Source organism: Manduca sexta, chromosome 7 (assembly GCF_014839805.1).
Source record: "Manduca sexta isolate Smith_Timp_Sample1 chromosome 7, JHU_Msex_v1.0, whole genome shotgun sequence".
Classification (NCBI taxonomy): Eukaryota; Metazoa; Arthropoda; class Insecta; order Lepidoptera; family Sphingidae; genus Manduca; species Manduca sexta.
In genome coordinates this window covers 3,459,978-3,482,337 of record NC_051121.1, presented here as the reverse complement: position 1 = coordinate 3,482,337, position 22,360 = coordinate 3,459,978, and the positions used below count along the sequence as shown (strand labels likewise).

Here is a 22,360-nt window from a genome sequence, read left to right as displayed (position 1 = left end):
ATAAGCCAGTCGCATCCACACTAAGCTCTCGTATATAAAGGCTACATTAATTCACCGTGCAGCCAGACGGAACGCTTTCCGCCGGCAGCCCTCACGCCTGACACCCCACCCTTCTAATGCATGTACTTCCCGAAACAATGCTATTCATATTAATTATATCTCATTTATTGATATTTTGTATAGTATTTTGAAATTGTACCTACATGGCTTTAAATTTTTTTATAGATGCTTCTCAATGATGTGATGTGCATGGCGCTCGCTTGCTTGTAAGCAGTATTTCTGCCTAACCAGCAATGTCATACTTTGCAACCTTCATGGTTACAGGGCTGACTGAGGTGTCTGCCCTGTGACCATGAAGACGGTAAAGCCGAAACGTCGGGAGAAAATTAAAATATAAAAAATTGCGATGAAATCCGAATACTAGTTTTATTTAGATTATACGCTAAACTTGTTATCTTTTAGTAACCTAGTACTGCATTGCGCTGGTCACCCAGTATATATAATGTAAGTGACATTCGCTATCAAACGCCACGAAAATTGAGATTACAGAAAAAGTCCATATCCGTTCTCAAACTACGCTTGCGAGCAAAAACATATTTTTTAAAATCCTTTTTCGAAACTTCCAATTTCATATGGAAAAACCTCCACCGTTCAATCAAACAGACTGGCCGATAACAAGAAATTAAAAACTCAAATTCAAATATCAAAGCGTTCGAAACTTAAAAACAAGCCGCCAGCTGCGCCGGACGCCGGACAGCGGACAGACAGCCGGACGGGCGGACAGGCGTTCCGGACGGGCGAGCGTCGATGCGAGTGCATCGAGCTATGATCTCACGCTCCTGCGAGCCGCGGAGTGCACGCGCGCCTGTTTCCGAACGCACCCGCACCGGCGGCTTTTATTTTGTTTGTTGTTTACATAACAACGTAAAGTGGACTCCGCGAACCGTGCAAACTGCCTTGGAAGTAAGAAACGGCATGGATTTGGTTTTCGAACGCAACGAAATTGTATTGAAAATGTTGTTTGCGAGTGCTTTTGTTTGTTTACCATGTATACAATCATTTTTTATCTATATCTATACTTATAATAAATCTGTAGAGAGGTCAATTCTGTACATGAAATATATTTCCAAAATAACATCAGGGGGTGATTAGGGATCGACACTGATGCCAAAAATGTTATTAGTAAAATTTTTGTCTGTATAACCGTTATAGAAACAAAAACTACTCGACGGATTTCAACGAAACTTGGTACAATTATTTTTCATACTCCTGAGCTGGTTATAGTATACTTTTTATCACGCTACAATTAATAGGAGCAGAGCAGTGAAGGGAAATGTTGGGAAAACGGGACAAGTTACTCCATTTTTTAAGCTTCCGTCGCGTGTGCAACCTTAATGGTTAAAAGGTCCTTCGATTTTACCAGGATCCCATCATCAGACCCTGACCGGACAATCGGACCACCTGCATACCACCATACATTAAAAAAACATCCCGACAAATTGAGCACCTCCTCCATTTTTGAAGTCCGAAATCCACGCGGGCGAAGCTGCGGGCGGAAGCTAGTATGAAATAATATTGGTATATTTTATCATTATTAGGATTATTAAACGGTTCTCATGCGTCGAAATTATTAGTACTAGAGGTCTTACATTTGACCCTATCAAGCAAGTCTTTATTTTATTTGTTATTTACCCTCAAAATGGGAAACTACATCCCCACTCCCGCATAACTGTTAGTTTACTGACAGATCACAGACGTCAAACAAATTCTTACATTTTAATGCGGGCCCTACATAATGTCATCCTCGTTAAATGAATAGGGGCTTTAATATATAGTGGTGGGAGAGCATCGATATCGATAATTCGATATAACGTTGAAATTTTAATCGCCTCGTGTTCCGGTTTAATTAAATATCGCGGTTTTATCGGTGCGTTCGTAGGTCGAGTTCAAATTTATAAGCGAATCAGTCCCGCTTATTGATTGGTTGATTGTTTTTAAGTTGATTCCGGTTTACGTTTATTTCGATGTTCAACGTTTTGCTTGAATAATGTACATGCTTCCATACTTATGATTGTATTGTTTTAATTTTAGTGTTTGAGAAAAGTAACTGAAAAGCAGTGTACATAATAATTGATTCTTCCACCTCTTAGAGTCTATAATTTCTTTCTTTCTTAATAAAAAATTATTTCAACAGTCTAAAATCTAAATGATAGTTTTATTTAATAATAGATGTAGTCTGAATTCTATCTCTTATTCAAATAAGTAGATATATTTTTATTTTTAATCGTACAATGTAAAAAATATTCAACGAATATTTAAATATAACAATGTTTAAACAAAAGAGCTATAAATTGTTCAGAATATTTTTTACTAACTTGGTTGATTTTTTTTAAATGCAATTATTCCGCCAGACTAAAGAATAATTGCTATTATTATTGGAAAAAGTATTCACGAGGGAAAACCGCTTTCGCGAACTATAACAATATTTTCATAAACTATTCTCTTTGACATGAAGTTTTTAATTATTTTCTTTTATGTGGAACGTGTTCCAAAGCTTAATGATTTGAGATAAATATTTTAATAGATAATCTCTACTAGTAATATGTGAACACGCGAAATTATATGATTTTAAGTTATTGACGGACGGAAATAAACTTTACGTGATTACAATTACATTGTAAATTGCATACAGCTTTTATCCCCTAAGGGGTAAGCAGAAACCCAATTAGTGCACTCACTTTTCTCATTATTTATCATCCGTCCCATGATGTCATAGAAGGCGAACTTATTAGCAAAACGGTTAAAAATTCCAGATTTTGGGCTTAGAGAAAAACCCAAAATCACTTTGGCTGAAGGATATCCGAACCAAAAACCTTACAGCGGAAATAGATTCGCGCACGCAATGTAACACCACCAAGGCAATACAAAAATATTAAACGAATAAAAAAATATATGAACACAACTAACTGCCAGTTTCAATAAACTATCCCAATCTCTTTTTTCAATCCGAAAATGGAACAATCAGAATAAAGATTTTTTTTACATGCTTATAAATGACGTACTGTGATTGGTTTATTTCCGGAATCGGTTCGAAGTTTAAATAACCTATTGTGATTGGTTGATGATTCAATTGAAATTTAAAATTGGAATACATTTTAAAATCGTCGATAAAAGGCACAAATAAATACAAAAATCAATTTCAAATAAAACGTACTAAGTACTTATCCGTAGTCAGCGCACGAGTACAGTGCTAAGCAACAAAATATAAATGTCTTGTGACACTGTTCCGAACAAACTTAGTATGTATTACACATGGCCGGTTTACACCGAAGTTTTACGGTCGAGCAATACTTCGATTTACTAAGATTACATTTTGAAACTTTGAGATACTAGTCACTGTGTATCGTGAGATGAAGGCTGTATTGTTTGTGTTCCTTTGCACTGTATTTTGCTGGTGGTATATTTGATATACGCCCGGATAGCGACCACGATACTCTTCTTCTTGGTCGTGTTCTTCATTATTGAAGGTCGTGTCCCTAAAAGGCCTTCGTGGTTGTATGTATAAGATCTGTCCATTTTGTTTGATTTTCGGCTTGTAAGGCAGTCGCAATAGACAATCCAGTGAGGGCAGTCACTTGGTCTACCCTACGGATAGGTGTTCGGCCGGGAAGTCTTTTCCCTTCTACTTTGCTCACCACAACTTGTTAAGGTTATCTGTCTGACAGCGGGCAATATGCCCAAAATAACCAAGAATGGAAGCTTCCTTGGAAAGAAACCATACTCAAGGTGTTAAAACTCGCTTTAGTGGCCTACGTGTGTTGCGTTCCGGGATCAACTTGTTCATATCCGGTTCCAACATGCCAGCATAATTGTGTCGACTGTCGAGGGGTAATGATCTCTCGTCAACCAACATTATATTGGACCCCACTACACTTACCATCAGGTGTAGTGGAATCATTTTTCGGTACACGTATAAAAAAAATAGTAATAAGTTTCGGGTCATGCGCAGCTAGTTAAACATAATCATCATCATCATTGACAATTAACATGTACGTGAGATGATTAAGTAGCGTTCGTAGAAGACGCGAGGTACGATATACACCTTCAGTGGTGACTTATCAGACCGATTCTAGCCCGAAAGATACGACCACAAGTTTGGAACAGTTAAACATAATATTTTACCTAATATAGCAAACAGTTAAAACAAAATCAAATATCAAGAACAATGTACTATTTGCAACTCTGTCCACACTTATCCAGGCGTGATATAAAACAACCATAAACACGTGTCCGATCCCGATGGTAGAGCGACCATCAAAGGACACCACGCGTCCCTCATTACCATAATTGAGATGGGTCGTCACTCGTTTTACTTTTGTAAACATCAGATACACATTCCTTGTTAATTTTAACGCTTTCCACGTTCATTAGGTCGAAAGGTTGTTTAATATTATTATAATTTATCATAATTTATAAAATTACTGGTGGCTGATGGGTAGGTACCACCGCAATGGCTATTTCGGCCGCAAGCAGCAGTGTGTAGTCACTGTTGTGTTCCGGTTTACTACTACTGGACATAATGAGACTTAACATCTCTTGTCTCAGGATGGCGCACGCAGTGAAATACCAAACAATACTTTGTAATTTAAGGTGTTGGATGGTGTTTCGACTGTTTATGGGCGCTCGCATCGCTTACCATCAGGCGAACGGCGAGCACGTCTCGTCATTCAAGCAGCAATAAAAAATAATAATAATACTAGTCGTGTACTTGGAAAGTCTCTACACTGTGTTCCATTCTAGACGTGTTCAATTATTTCATATTTAATTAATTACACTATAATTATTTCCTCTTGATAACTGCAACAATCGAAAACTATAATGTAATATTGCTACCATATAAAGAGATATTTGTAAAAAATATAACAGTGTATTTGTGAAAATTGAATTTTATTTTATCCTTTGATCTCTTTACGAGTGTATCCGCCACCTGAAGGAGCCTTAACTTTTTTAATAAATTTGTATAGGTTAATTATTTTTGTATTATTTTACTTTTACGGTGAATGAAAACATCGTGAGGAAACCTGCATACCTGAGAAACTTCTCAGAGAAGAGAGCTCTCTATAGGAATTTTGTAGGTGTGCGAAGTCTATCAATCCGCACTAAGCCACCGTGGTGGACTAAGGCCTAATCCCTCTCTGTAGTACAGGAGACCCGTGCCCAACAGTGGGACAGTATATAATACAGCGCAGATTTTATTATTTCTAGAGATTTTAATTGCAAATTGTCTCATGAGCTACAGCATTTGAATACTCAATTTTTAATATAATATTTCTATAGGTTTTGGACTTTCATTCTACCTAGGGCTATTTAGGTTTTATAGCTAAAAACCTTCCATATCTCAATAAATAAATCAATTAATAATTAGTATACCACATTAATTTAATTAAAATTCTTTCATGTAAATATGGACTACCCGTAAAAACACATTAAAAACGCATTTATATTTATAATATTAATCCGAATTAACTTGTGTAATCCTTTAATCCTTCCGTCATACAATGAAGAATTAAAGATAAAACACTTGAACACCGTGGGGATGTCTGCTAAGTGACTCGAGCGGGGGGAATAGGTAGTAAATCTCCGTCGAGTCGACGTCTAGTCGCCCTTGATCTATGCGTCTGGGCCCGGGATGAGATATAGCCCTAGGTAGACCGAACACACAAGGTAACTGAAATTAATTCTGGTATATTTGGGGTTATCTTAGAATAATGGAGTTCAGGTTTTCGACGATCTTTATCCTCGAGAATTGAGGTGGTATTTTTATGAATCAAGAGACGAGGAAGCCGCTCGTCTGGTACGACTGCTCATAGCCAACACTTTTTTCTTTTGCGATGAAAATATATCGCGTTATCGGTACTACCGCTCCGTGGGTAAGTAGAAGGTATATATTCGTTTCACCGGTCTTACGGCCCTATGTCAACTCGGGAGTATAGCTTATAACCAACCCTACCCAAAACTAAATGACAATGCATAGCGTTCACCTTAGTCGTAAGACGTTAAATAAAAAGAAATTACTTTATAACCTTCAAATCGGAACAAAACAGTGCTTGCATAATGCTACTTGATACTACAAATACTCATGGCCTACCGAAACTAACTTTTGGATACAAAGATTACATCAGTTTATGTTAGACGTAAGAACTATGCGGTTAAGTAGACAGTTTATTCAGTCCATTACCAATACACCCTGTCGTGTCTATTTTTTTAAATGCAATGCTCTATGTTTACACCATAGAGTATTAAAACACACGAATACTCATCGCATGTTTGATAATGGCAGAATTGTCGACATCGGATATTGCCATAATTAAAAAAAATAGAATCTTTCCATTCTCGCTATAAATAAACCTAACAGCGTCAAAATAAACACAGACTACAAAAATTGGACTAACATCTAATTAAACTCAAACCAGACTCCCTCAAAACAAATGCACAGCGTTATATCTACCGTTACCTAGCAACAGTGCATTCCAGACCCCTAGTCAACATAATCTGTCTCTTTCCCCCACACAATGTTCTAGTACGAGCGAGAGAGACGCACTACGTGTTAAGCTAGGCACGCCAGACGGCCAGACAAGGGTGGCGGTAACCAAATAACGGGAATTCGATAACCATAGTACATACCCGATACACGGGGTGAGTTATATAGTTATGGTTTACGTCTGGGTGTAATGAAGGGGTCTGTCCGATGAATCGATATTGCACGCGATAGTTCCGGATTGATGATGTAATGGTAAATCAGGGATTGAATTGTTTATCTGACGGATAATAACAATCAGTAACTCATAATTTCTTATGTTTACGTAAGACATTGAAATTGAAGTATTTTTCCGGATTTATCGCGTTTTTTTTTTATATTTTTTGCCTGACGTTATGAAGACTGCAGCGTTCGGTCACAGGGTGCACTGAGTTGTTCCAAAAATCAAAGTGACAAAGCACATCTGCCTACTCTTACTAAGATAAAGACATGATGTGGTTCATGAAAATAATAAAAGAAATACCAATACGAAAAACTATTTATTCAATCGGAAATGTATCATAGGATTTTCCGGATATTGAAGTCAGGGCTTTCCCGGTTTCACAGACAAGTACTAGACTTTAACTAGCATACCTAGATTTCTCGGAAATGCAACACAGACTTATACTAGACTTATTTAACCACTACATATGAAATTCTCGGAAAATGACGCCATAGTTTTTACAATGTAAATGAACATACATTTAGAATCAAGTAAATATTTGTTTGAATTGCTATTTGTATGTGCAATCGAATCCGGACTAGGCCAGCGTGGTAGAGTAAGGTCTAAACTTTCTCAGTAGTAGAGACGGACCCTGCGCAGCAATAGGACAGTATAATACAGGGCTGGTATACACTATGGCGGGTTTTAACACCTTGTGTACGGTGATTGCTATCCGGACGGATATAAAATATATCCTACCACTATTATTTAATTGTGTTGTTAATTACCTCCTCTGGTCAATCCAACTGCGAGCAAATATAAAAAAAATCCGATCTGAGATTCGAACCCAAGCCGTTCCAATCTACAGCCCATATACTCTAATGTTAAGGCAACTAGAGGCGGGTCGTGTAAAAAGTTTTATTAATTGTAAAAACAATTTCGAGCCACGTTACCCATTAAAGGCGTCTGAGATTCCTTAAGGTTATAGCTTAAGGTCCATTTTTCATACATTTTGTTTCACCTTTAATCTGGGTAACGGATATTTCGGCCTTTAAAATTTAATATGACGAAATTTTAAAGGCAGAAATATCCATGATTATTAATTATTTTTACATTTTTCTTTCAACTGCGAGAACTAATCACTAACTAGACGTGAATTTAAATTCTTTACTTGCCAATACTTGTTTAGTTACCCAGATTAAAGCCGAAACAAAATGTATGAAAATGGACCTTGAGCTACCACCTTAATGGGTATACTCAGTAATTTCTCCATAGATTGGACAATTAACTTAATGAATATTGATGTACTCTTCCATTTTAAGAATTAGAAATAGCCTATTAGTTTAGGTCAGCAACAGTAGCGTAGCTTGGTGTAAAGGGCCCCTATATGTAAATTTGTTTCTTCAGGGCAGTGCGAACTTTTGGGCACCCGCTTAGTTTAATATAGGTAGGGGCCAAGAGGAGCCCCAAAGCTCGGGGGTCCCGTATCACTGATGCTCAGTTTAATGTAGGTAGGGGCCAAGAGGGGCCTCAGACGGATAAAGGCGTGAGGTATGTTTTGCTTTAGAAACCAAATGTTTCCAAAACATACGTCATTAATAGTAAAAGTAACAGTAACTTTGTTAATGATAAACCTAGCCGGTAAGAGACGTGCTGATTTATCTCGAAACTTCCACCGCCCGGGTATCAAACCCTGTAACGCACGCAACAAGCCAGTTATCTTATGAATGGTTGAGTTGGCGGGCTGCCACCACGTTAGTACCACGAGTGTTTTTCAACTCTATTTTAGATAACACGTGGTTATTTTTACTCGGTTAACGTAAAAGTGTTGTTAAAAATAGATTCGGCGTGGACTTTGGATGTTTGAATGTGCAGTCAATAGCTTACCTGTAGATCGTGGTGGGGAGCTTAAATCTTTACCTCCTTATTCATAGACTTTTTTTATCGAAGGACGGAGTATTGCTGTGATAACAAGTCTATTTATCAGCTTTGTTTAACTGACAGCTTGCTGTTTGTTCAGCTTTGTTTATCTGACAGCCAACTAGATTAAATGTATCTCAATATTAGCCAATCACAACGGCCCTATGTCTACGCACTGCGAAGGCTGCCATGCCGTCAGCACTGAGAAACAGACTTGTTATCACAGCAATGCTCCGTCCTTAAATAAAAAATGTCTATGAATAAGGGGGTTAGAAATTAATAAAAAGGCTGTGCCCAGCAGTGGGCTTCTAATTATGAAAAGATAGACGAATCTAAAGCCAAATTTCCAATCTTAGCGAAGAGCAGCTAATTACGCAGAAGATATTATAGTGCGAAAAAGTGTGCACAATATACATGTGCACTCTCTGTTCCTTCACTCTTATAGTCAGGTGAGACAACAATCCAACATAACCAAAGAGATCAGACTCAGGATCAACGGCTTTACGTGCTAAAAGATACATAGTTATACTCACGTCTTCATGCCATAAGGGTAGATAAAGACTATTAAATGACAATACAAATTTGACCCCTCTTTTGCCTATTCCACATTCATAGTTTGAAAACATTTTCGCCGGTTAAAGGTAGCTACCCATTTTGGACATCATTGATTGGATCTATGTACGTTTTCTTTGTAAACATTATATAATATACGTTGTTTTATGTTTAAATGCACTTATCTTTACCACTACACTAATTACAATAACAATAACAAATTTATTGCAACAAAAAGAACACAGAAACAATAACTTTATGAATGACTTAAACAATAATTGGCATATCTGAATGAAGCATTTCAAGGTTTTCAAGAGGTCCCCGAAGTAGGCCGGGCCTGTTTGTGCTGTCTGTGCTATAATAAATGTCAAAACTGATTATTAGCCGACAATGTAAATACAAGCAAATTGAAATTATACAAATTAAACAGTTATTCTAAAAATATTCCGAAAATCCTTTCACTAACAGGAAGCTACAATCTCTAAGTCACCTGAATATAATTCGCTACTTTTTCCGTTTTATTTTATTCATTATTTGGACAACGGAGGTTGTTGTAATAATCCCTGTATTTAGGCTTGTCACACCAAAATTATTCAATGCAAATGAAAATACACGCGGTTTTCCGTGACGCGACTGTTTCGTATTTTTTTAATTTGGAATTACAAGTTACAACGATCTCTTTTTTCCGTAAAATTATTAATATTTTTATTAGAGAATTCAGTTTGTTGAATATATATAATTCGTATTATTTTTCGAAGCTGGCAGCACGAAATGTTGAGTAGAAAATGAATTTAATTAAAAAATAATGTTCATTCATTTAAATAAAGAATTTATAAATGTTCTCCCAAACACTATTCAAATACCAGAGAGGATAGTTTGAAAAAGAATTATACCGACTATTATGCGTTTTATTTAAGCCAATATTTGGTTTGGAAAGCAATTAGTCTCGATAGAATTGAAACTAGTAAAATGGATACTGCGGAAACCATAACATTATATTGGTAAACCGCATTTTCCGTTAGATAAATCGCCTTTAACGAAAATTTTCGATTTACGTGCGTAGGGTTCATTAAATCGGCTATTTATGTGGTTTTTTGTAATTAAAATACTGTCGTGCGGTGTTGACTAGGGGTGATATTAGCTGCGGCCGTATCCGCGTGAGGCCGATTTTAGTAATATTGTATTCATGGAAATATACTCGGATAATTAATTCAATTATTTTTTATCAAGATTCTAAGATTTCTACGAATTATAAAGGTCTACATTTTATTATGATATTTTCGTAATAATGCATTGAAGCGTTAAAATAATATGAATTACTATTATTTTATATCCAAATAGGTGTTGCTCGCGGCTTCGCCTGCATGATAAGCCTTTCCCGCAACATAAGTCCTTGAAAAACTATACGATGCGACGGCAGCGACATCTATTTATAAAAAAAAAACTATTATTATCCATGGGACATATGTGTTAATCCACAACTAGGACATCTAGGATCTACCCGTATGCCATATATCATCCAAATCCGTTCAGTTATATCTGCGTTTACTTTAGACAAACATACAAACATTTTCACAAAATTTTGCATTTATAATATTAGTAGGATTAAGAAGTAAAATAGTAAGATAAAATAAAAAGTAAGATCAAGTATTTTTTGTGCTCCCAAAGCAAGTTGTTTATCGTCGAAGGAAATGCATTAATTTAAATTCTCATCTACTGTGAGTATTGATACAATGATTTCATTTATGCCGCGGTCACACAAGACAAACAGTTTGCGGTTGATTGCTGTTTGCTTGCGTAAGGCGATGCAGGGCAGTAGCTCGTTGAATAACTAACATAGACCGCTCGAGCAGTCATTGTTAACTTTGGTTGACCGGTCGGTAAGGTCCTAACCTCTATAGGATTTTCTTTAAATTGTATATAATTGTGTTCTTTCTTTGAAGGTTAATTACGACTCTATGGAAACTGATTCAGTGAGTATAGAATCGTATTGCGGAAGCTGTTGATAACAATCGATAACCTTAAGTTGCCACTAAGTGTTGACGGGATGGACTGTACCTTAATGGTAATGTATGGACCTTAATAGTAATTTTAGGACGTCAAGCAAACAATAGTTGTGTTAAGGTTGGAAGGGCATTGCAGCTAATAGACTTATTTACAAAGCTCAACCCCAAAAATAATATCTGTTTATAAACGTTGTTGAGGTTAAAGGTACTTAATATGTTATCTAAACTTGACGCATTCATATAATTTGGAACGAAAATAAATCCTAATTAATTTCATTATTTACAGCACGATTTTTATTGAGGCGAACTTAACGAACGTAATTTTAAACCAGACATTTCAATTAAAAATCGGCTAGAACACTTTCACTGAATGCTCTAATTAATCCAATGCTCTAATTGAAATACGCTCTCCGCAAAGGAGCGGCGACCACGAGAGCGTTCATAATCTGGGACGGTCGGGCCATTGGTGGGTCACTTCTGTTCGGCCGAGTCCTGGGTCCCTCTTGAGCCCGGCCGTCTTGCCTCACTTCCTGTGCGGCGGCTCACGGCTGACGAGTGCGTTGCCTCCGTGTTTACGACGTTTACTCGCCACTGGCACATAATAAACTATACAAACAGATGTGGCATTGTTGTGACGTGAATATTTTTAATATTCACTCCGGCGGCAATGACCGCCGGCGCGCGGTTCACGGCCGTTTAAAAAAAGACGTTAACAAGTTTTTAAAACGACATTATCCTTGTATTTGTGCGTGAGCTCTCGCGTAGGCATTAAACCCGGCGTGGATTCTCTTTTTATTCTATATTCGAAATTCGAAAATAAATAAACGGCAGCGACGGCGGTGGCAGCGGGCACGGCACGGGGCGCAGAGGGCGGCTCCGCGGCTCCCTACAGCGGCGTACAGCGGCACGCACGCACACACCCGCGCGCCGACGCTTGCCGCCGCCCGCCGCCGCGAGGGCGCTGCCGGCGCTCAGTCTCGCGCCGACCGTCCCAGCGCTCGGACGCTCGCTTCTTTATGCGATGCGATCAGAAAAATAAACTAGTTTTGTTCCGGAACCACCGACGTGCCCGTGTGTCGCCGATTTAACGTGTTTGTGGACTTATATTGTGAACGTGATTTTTATCTAACGTGAACGGTTAGTATCCTGCCGGGATTATTTTTCGCCGCCACCCGCCTCGGTTACACATGTCCATTGTTTACATCTGTACTTATACACATGTGTTCATGTGTTTCGTTTTTTCTATCCCCCCGTTATGTAGGGTTTTATTAATAAACGGGTAGTTCGTCTCAGCATGAATCATGTGCGGTACCCGCATTGAACGAGTCGTTTCTATTTCCAGATAAACTGTTCGGATTGACCGGGAGCGGTTGAGTTGTGTGGAAACAAAGGTTTACATTGTCGGAAGGTGAACGCTCTTCGTTGGAGCCGCACAGGTATGTTTGGACAAGACTTGGTTCATTCATAAAGCAACGCGCCGGCACACGCCGCGGCCGGCGTACGCGGTACGACACGCACGGCCAACGCACGTTTTCAAATTTCGAAACATTTCAAATTTGGAATCGGCGTGCACAGATTAAGCATGACTAATTACGATTTGAAATGCCTACAACGTATCTGCTGCTCGGAAACGTAATCCGTTTTTGTGTCATTGACCTCGTTGTGCGCGCTAAGTAGGTAAGTCGCAAATTTTTTTGTGCAACTCGCGACTCGCGTCCAGCTTACGTAACGCGTTATCCGTGTTTCTTGTATGTAATTAAACTATTGTTGCACGCGGCGCCGGCGGCGGTGGCGGTGCCGAGTCTCGTCTCGCAGCTTACATAATGTGTAACCTTTTGTTTGACATTTGATTTGAAGCCTTTCAAATTGTGCGCCGAGGGTATCTGACTTGTTGCTTCCAAGTGTTTGTGCGGCGCGGTGGACGCCGTCTGTGTGCTGCGTTATTTTTGGTTTGTTTGTATTCGTAGTACTGAAGAATCGTAGTTATTATACGCGTGAACGAACCCGATGATTTTAAACACGACCGTAAGTTTTTCCGGGCGGCCATAAAGTCCTCATAAAACCATGGTTTCATGCACTGTGCCCACGTAACTTCGCCCACGTACACGTAGACGCGGCAAACAACTTAATAACATCTGTCGAAATACTAGTAATGTCACCTTTAAACGACAGTAATGTTGTGTTGCCGATCGTGTAACCAAGAGACGAGCAGACAACTTCGGAATACGTAATGTTGTTGGGGTTAAGATAAATTATATTTACCTACCTACTTATTAATTTTGTATGATTATACAATTTTAGTCTTGGTTATTATTACTTAGAATTTGGACTTCACCTAAATATTAAGTGTCTATAAAACGAGGTTACTTTACATACTTAGCTAACACGTCGGTTCTGTTTTTATTTTATAAAATTCAAATTTAATATTCTATTTTTAAAATTAACATTTATTAACCGTTAATTATGAATTATTATGGCATTTTATTGATACAATAAATTAAATACTTAAGTATTGTATTTATAGAGTGTATAATTATAATTGAATGCCTATTCTCATATATAACATCTGAGAAAGAGACACAAATTGAATAACAAAGGCAGGCCTCCATAACATGTTACATGAATGAAACGTAAGACCAAAATGTTACATAACATAAAATAGATGAGTACGCATTAGATAAAAAAAATACTTTTAATGATCGATTTGCCTCTATCATTTGACAATGAAAAGTCATAGATTCTGTTCCAATGTGAAGAAATTTTGCACAGCTGTTGACTTGACAGTCAACAGCTTATTGACATAAAGGTTAAAAATTATTTTAAAAAATACATTTTATTTTTCATTACTTTTCTAGTAATCAAGGGTGATAATATTTAATAGTCCATACCTGTTTCATCTGATCTATTGTATTATTTTTCTATTGTGTTTGATATGTAATACATATTTTTTTAAAGTAACATAATTGCACTTTCATAATACATAATTGGTATTACAAAGAACGTAACCAAATGTGACCTTTTTATTATCAGTTTAGATTACCTAACATAGTAACGAATCATTAAGCAATTTATTGTCATTATCACAACAAAGACTTTGAAGAGATTCCTTTATCCGAGAAAAGCAAAACAAGACATTAAAAAGTCCCCTAAAACAGCCAGGAATAATGAGTGCGCGTAAAGAAAAAAAAAACTTTTTCAATAAGCAAGGCTGTATGTTTATATTCCTTAGTCTTGTGTCTCGGTAATGAAACGTCACGGAATTGTTCTAACTTATGTTTTTATTCTTCATGCATGTGAAGAATGGACTAAGACAAAGAATGAAGATTAAATACTTTGTTGGTAGTCTAGAAATAGCTGCAATTATTCTTATAAACATACATTTACACGCCTTTTTTCCGCAAATAGGTAGGCAGAACCCAACTGGTGTACCGACTTTGTGTATTCCGTCCCATGACGTGATAAGAAAGCCTATCGCCAAATCGGGTACAAATTCTAGACTCTGATACAAGTCAAAAACTCGAACATTACTGCCTGACCCGGGGAAAGAACTCGAGCCATCAGCACTACAGCCTTAATATAACTACGGCTCTGAGGCAGTAATTTTTTTTTTCATAAATATATTTTTTTTATGTGACTGTAATGACATGCCCGTCTGTTTTACCAAGACAGGCAGGTCCAGCGGGTATAGCAGTTGTCTTAATTCCAAAAAAAAAAACACATTTAGGATTATTTACGGCCATATTATGGTTCTATCAGCATCATAAAACAATCCCAAAATCAGCAGATAAAAATACCGCTACCAATAAACAGTAATTTTTGACATCACCACATTTTAGTGTTTAGCAACTCAAGGATTTCGTAAAGGTGATAGTCCCTATAATTCTAATTAGGGTTCCGTGCCCTTGTCACTGGTCTTCCCTTACCCTCCCTCCTTTAGTAATTAACTAGACGCCTTTGTTGGTAACAAAAGCCAGTATCGACTCGTATGTCCTAATTTGGTTTTTCCTACAGCTTAATTACGATAGATCATTCGTCCGCCCTTCCTCGGGGACTGGGTTTAATCGAGTGTTGAAACATATATATAATATACAAAGATACACACTAACTCCCTTTGTTCCTGATGGGATAGGCAGAGGCGCAACTTGTGCACTCAGTTTCCACCGTGCGCATTCTGTCCCATGTGATACGAGAAGTAGGAGTCCCTCTTATTTATTTAATTTAAAACTGTATACTGTAAATATATAAACAAGACAAATTTGTATACTCTTAGGATGAGAGGAGAAAGTTGGGAAATGTGCGCTAGCCCTCATAGGTCTCAATGTGAATTGGCAACCATGAGGTATGTACATTGAACTATCGTCATATCAGACACAAATTCCAGTTTCCGAGCTGATACTAGTGCAAACCCAATATCACTGCCTTACCCGGGACACGAACTCGAGTCCTCAGCACTGCAGTCGTAATACAACTACGCCAAAAGGCAGTCAAATATACCCATTTTTCTGTAAAACAATTAAACAGCTGGGTTTACCTCCAATAATACATTCAGTGAAACTACTCTATCGTGCCTTCATTTAAATACAGAGGCATACTGGTCTACTCATTCAAAGCAATAAAAAAACATATAATGCATATATATAGCATCTCGCCTTACCCTTTTTAGGGTAGGTAGGTTTCCTTTGTAATACGGTGCTAATTTATTGAAATTTACCACGTATTGCAGACACCAAGCTGACACGGGAATACCTAATGACAGTTATATTCATATTTCAGCCGTGCCATTAGGCTATGGAACATTTTATTAGCATCAGACTTCCCTCCTTGAGGTCCCTCAAGCGGAGAGTGAAGAAGCAATCAAGCAGGCCGGCGTAACTGCGCCAACCTCCCGGGATGTGCATTTCTTTCCGCTTGTCACATCTTTGTTCTTCTTATTTACCATCAGGTGCAGTAAGGTTGATTTGACGGCCGTCCGGGAATGTTAATCTCTTGCCGGTTGTCTTGTTTTTGTTCTTCTCATCGTTTACCATCAGGTGCTTTAAGATAAATTTGCCGTGACAAAAAGTCTACTAACCCACCATCAAACAAGCGACCTCAGCACTAGTCATAAAACAACGCTTCGCAGCTCACATACTTAATTCACATACAACTTTAATGAAGTAAAAGATTTTCATTCTTCAAAACCGTGATAATTAATCCATAATCCACGATAATTAATCTACGAATGCTCTTCACACTTCGTAATTACGAAACATACCATTAGCAATATTACCATTCCAGTAATACGCTTAGGTTAGAAGAAAAAGCACCTTATTTCAATGAAGAAGGCATTGTGATCGCCTGATGCCGCAATACCTGCCCTTAACCCATTTACTAGCGGAATGTTTGCCGGCAAACATGACAGCTACATGACATTACGTGTGTCACGGGAATATAACCTTATTATATACTACATAATAAGGTTATTTTTCCGCGACACGCGTAATGTCATGTTTGCCGGCAACCATTCCGATGCTAAATGGGTTAAGCGAGGTTTCGATTAGCAAGAAAACTTGCAGGAGTCGACTTCTGCTTTCCACCGTGTTAACAACCACGGCAAGCTGACTTCAGCGAGTGCGAAGTTCTTGCAGTAAATAAGATGTGGTTAGAACCATTGATATGCCAGTGTCAATCCTTGCGCAATATATTGCTGAGAAATTGTTCGTATAAACTTTACATTATTGTGGTGTTGTTGGACATGAGTATTGTACTCGTTTATTTGTTCGCAAATGGTGTACCCACTTTCCGCTGTTCCTTCCTATGATGTAACAGAATAAAGTAAGTTAGTATTTAATTTATTAAAATAACAAACGAATTAAAAAAGACATTTGTATGTTTAAAGTTTTCAATTTGTCCAACTATGTTCAATCAGGATATATTTTATTTGACTGAGTGCCCCAGTGCTTTGGAAAGCACGTAAAGGCATTGATCCTGATCTCTCTCCCGTCATTTCGGATTGCCGTCTCACTTGACTATGAGAGTAAAGGAACAGAGAGTGCACCCGTGTATTGCGCACATTTGTGCACTATAATATCTCTGCGTACCTAGCTGATCTCCGTTGAGATTGACCGTCGTGGCTAGGATGGAATCAATTAAAATCAATTTTATTTAATGAATACATTTTATCTGACAATTAAAGATTCCTAACTGAAATAATAAGTTGATACTTGGTTATTTTTACCAAGACTGTACTCATAGTAAAAACCGGGAACCAACAACCGTGACTCGGGGGCTCCCGTGGGAATGTCACGGTAGGGACGCCTGATTACACCTTACCATCCGTCAATGCAAGTGACAATTTCATTTTCATCCACGTGACAGTCAAACCACATCCTTCGTTATTTAACAATAGGGCCGAGTGCAATTATAGATAATAACAATTATAGGTATGCCTCGTTACCATGACAACCGACAGGGCTGGTTGCTAGCACTTATGTTCTTTTCCTGCCTACTTAGGTATGTCTGTAGGATGAACGTTCCAGAACAATTTGATTCTGTTTTGTGTTTTAAATAGAACACATGCTTTATTTTACGGACTGCCTCGGTGGCGTTGTACTGCATGTCCAGTACGGCAGCGCTGTGAGGTCTTGTGTTCGAATCTCGGGTCGGGTAACGTGATATTTGGAACTTTCTACAGGATCAGCCCGATTGTACCCGATATGGGAATAGACTCGTCCCCCCTTCACACCATGGGATGGAACACATTTGGCGAAAAGTGGACGCCCTGGTTGCGCCACTGCATACCCCTTCGGGGATAAATGCGTGATGTGTGTTTGTTTTGTTTATTTGTGTGAATACAGACGCAACTTTTCAAATAGTGTAAGATTATTCTAATGGAAATAAATTTCACAAAACGAACCAGCTCACTCACAAGTTACCACATAATAACGTCGAGGGCATCATATCTACTTAAAAAACTATCTTGAAAATAATTAATTTACCCATGCCAGAAATCGGAGCCGTTGGAGCAGCCCTATTTAAAATCTGTATCGATACGAGGTTTGTATCGATTCGAAATTTGAATAAATCCCAAAACAGGAAACAAAATATAATCATTCTCGCACTTAATTCATATGATATTTAATTTACACCGTTTTTTAATTTTAATTGGTTACAAAAACTGTTTTCTCACATTGAAGTAATTTCCTTAGTAAGAACAAGTTCATCTCTGTTAGGGTTGTCGGCTTTGGTAAAATATATATTTTTGGTACTTGTGAGATTGTACTAAAATATAATAACTAGTGTGGAAAAATTATGTCTGTTTTTAGTTACCATTTTTAAAAAGGAAAAAAATGTGACGTAACACGATTATAAAAGGGCTAAGCTAGCACAGAACAAGTTTATTTTTTTAATATTTTTAGTGGCATAATGCCGTCTAAATAATGTCACAGTTTATTACCTCTGTAGTCAAATAAGCGGTGTTTAACTTATCGACTCATTACAAGCCCAACCCTAACTACTTCTGAAGCGTTTAGAATTTATTCCTATCGTAAAGTGAAGCGACGTTAGGGTTGGCAACCCTAATTAAACTTTCAATCAATAGCTAATAGCTTTTAACATGGGAATATACGTCATCAGTCACCGGTTGCTTCTTCCGTTCTACACGACCAGTTTACATAGACCTCTCGTATAATACATAAAAGGACTTATTACGTCATAATTAATTGTGAAATTTCGGATATTGAAATTTTTGTTGTGAATTTTTTTATATTATCAGATATCAGAACGAACATATGAAGGATAATAGATCTGTATTGTGTCTTAGATAAGGAGTCGATTATGAATTGTTTATAAACACGTAAGATAAGATTTTTGGAGCATGATAGCAAAATGGATTACAAGTTAATCAGATTGTCTGACAATGTTTTTACAATATCTTAAATTCATTTATTCACCAGATAGACATAATCACGTAAATAGAAAAAAAAAAATTAAATTCCTAAATTATTTTTACTGAAGAACTAATAAAATTCGTCAACTAACGTTGCGACAGAATGCCTACGATAAGTAGTCATAGGGCGAGTGAAGCCGGCCGTACAAATTCTCCGAGCCACAAGCGTGTCTTGCATCCCCTTTTTTCTTTGTTCACGGAGCGTGACGCCACGCAAGCGAGTTCTCAGGCTTAGTTCGATACTGAGTCACGGGTATCGAGTGAAATTAGTCATTCCGCCGAGAGTCTTATAATGCCTGTATTTACCGCAACATGTGATTTGTAACCTGCTATTTTCATTGTAATGGCCCTGCGACATCTCTGTTGTAGTGAAATGGTTGAAAGTTGGTTTATTTTCAAAACCCTTACCTATTATTCTAGTGGATATTATTAGCTCTAATGTACTCTAGGCTCATTCATTTCATCATAGTAAGCTTCATGAGTCATGACCATCTCGATCTAGCGGCATTGTGCACAAGTTGCGAAATCTTTGTGTTGGATCAGCAGTACGTATAATAAAAAATAAAGCATTAATATTACACGGAATGGAAAATATATTGAATTGTTTCGACAATTGCAACGCTGCTTACCCCCTGGGGGATAGCTTTGAATAGTGTAGGTAACATGCACTTTATTAAATACCAACTAGATTTAATCTAAAACACAATGACATATACTAGCGAATGTTAAAAGTCAAGAATATTTTTGGCTACATCTAAAAATAGCCAACGTGAATATGCAAATATAAAGTAATAATAAAACGTACAGAGGAACGCAAATACGGAGCGAAGCAAGGCGACATCTTGAGACTATCGTCTAGTGCAGGAAATCCAAGTTTGGTATCATTATACAAGATTGTCGGATGTTTATTCAAACAAAGTCTTTGTTCTAAACGACACGTGCCATACATCCATTTTGTTTTTTCGTACCAAGATTAATCGTGAAGCTCATATTTTCTTATGATCTTGTAACGAAAATATTCAGTTCGAACGGAAATTTGAACACCATAATATTTTTTTATACTTTTTAGTCGTTTATATAATACTACTAACTTTTGTTCGCAGCTTCGCCCGCTTGAAGGAGTGTTTCGGGATAAAAGTCCCGCTACATATTTGCCGGGATAGAAAATAGCCTATAATCTTCCCATAGTCTTAAACTATGTCCATACTACATTTCATAAAAATCCTTTCAGTAGATTTTGACAAAATCGATAACATACAAACAGACAGGAAAGGGGACTGTTTTATAATGGTTTGGTATAAATTAGTGTTATATTTTATTATAACTGCAAACTTGAACTTCAGTTTTTTATTTATTATACCTTACCAATGGTTATATTATTTTAGTTTCCATAAAAACTAGTCAAATGGACATACAGCATTCTAGTCACGTGTTTCAAAGATCCTATCTGATCCCGGCATTGTTTTTAACGTGACGAATTTGCGTTAATACAAACGATGACGCTTAGCGTTAAGCGGAACTTGGAATATTTCTCAACTATCCAAACTACCTTCACTTCTAACCTTGTTGATACTGCACAAAACGGCACATTTCCTTGTGCATAGTTCCGCAAACGTTCAACCGTTTCTTAGTATAGTCTGGATATGCTAGTGTTCTAGACTGGATGCGTTGCTAATGGTTTTGTGCTAATGTGTTTCGTGTGTGGTCTTTGTCATTAATAACTGACGAATTTAATAGGCCTTTTTCGCGTCGAGTTTTGAAGTGACGAATATTTCTATTTATTGACAAAATGTTGACAGTTAGGTACTCCTGTACATTATTTATTTGTTAGAATTCTGATTATTAAATTTCATCGTATGTACTATATTGAACTAGTATGAAGTCAGCGCACTCGTAAGGTTAATAGTTCGTGATACAATCTTAATTCTTTGCGGAACCATGAGTTTGCAGGCAGACTCGCAGGCAACAGTGAGTAATTTATAAAAACACTTAACTTATAGTTGCAAAGGCCGTATCGATTTATATCACAGGCCATTCACGCGGCGCTAAGTAGACTTAAAGTTCATTCAGGTCACAGGTTTTGAGTTTGACGAAATAAGTAAATTAAGTGTATAATTAAAGTAGTTACTAAGAAGGACGTTGTCGCTACGCTCAACAAAATAATACAATAAATTGTAGACACGTTATAATCTTATTTCAAACACTATTACAAATTCGTTCCATCCAATTACGCACAAGTAAAGGACATTGACTGCGAATTGTTCCCAAAAATAATTATGTCCATTGTTTCAACGAACAAATTGTTTTTTTATCACAAAGATCTGATTTACATGAACGTTTCCTGCGCCTCGAATACCATTCCGAGCGAACGCGCACAATCATTTATACCCGATATATTCAGTAATGATTAAAGAACAACTTTAAACGCGCATGGCAACGACCACTATGATATTTTAAAGCTATTTACATGAACGCCGGAGGATTTTTTACGGCGAGGGGAACAAACGTGCTTTTATCTGTGGTGCATTGTTGACTTAAGTGCGAGCGAGACGCGCTATCGTCGGCTAGTGAAAACGCAGCGTAAGGTATTGTACCAACTCACGCGCGGAGTTGATGACCGCCGGCGAAGGCCGCGCAATCGGTCACACAACCAAATGTCACGGCCGTACGCACCGGGCGACAGGAAAAACTGCGTCACAGACTAAAAAACGTGAGTCACTCACCGCCGAATTAGCATGTGCTGCCATCTGTCTCGCGGAGCGCGGGCGGGGCGCGGCGTGCGTGGAATATCGTACGTTCGTTAGACGTTCTCGCGAATGCCGAATTTGTGACACGCGCTGCAGCGGTAACCTTGTTAAGAGAATGGCAATGACATTGGCGCACAACGCGGAAAACGGAAGACTGTGTCGCACAGTAGCTGATCGTGCTCATACTCCAGTCTTATAATCATTTTCCCGACTGGTTTCCTAATTGCAGAAACATATCTAAATAATGTTTGTGTCACTGTAGGAAATAGGAAACAACGCAATGTTTACCGCTTTTATTCATATTGTCCATTCAATTAAATTAAATATTTTGGCATTTATTTCATAAATAAAAACTAAACTAAATATTTTTATAAGTCGCAATTTACGCCAGTGGGCGTGCCTACGTTGTGTTGGACAAAAAAACAAAACTTCCTATATGTTTTGTGTAAGATATCTGTAAACAATAAC

At 37.7% G+C, this 22,360-nt stretch overlaps 1 protein-coding gene across 12 annotated transcripts in view; it reads left to right on the top strand.

Moving 5' to 3' along the window:
• The window catches only part of LOC115447677 (brain tumor protein), a 520,294-nt gene that overhangs the window by 299,655 nt on the left and 198,279 nt on the right, over positions 1–22,360 (top strand). For 3 of the 12 annotated variants that reach the window (XM_030174863.2, XM_030174861.2, XM_030174862.2), the window contains exons 1-2: positions 12,165–12,355; positions 12,561–12,654. The exons of 3 other annotated variants lie outside the window; for them this stretch is intronic. The gene's annotated coding sequence lies outside the window, so the exon portion shown is untranslated. Of the gene's footprint in view, positions 1–12,162; positions 12,356–12,560; positions 12,655–22,360 lie in introns of those variants that run through there. 6 more of the 12 variants (XM_037447637.1, XM_037447640.1, XM_037447638.1 and 3 more) reach the window with 3 other exon arrangements.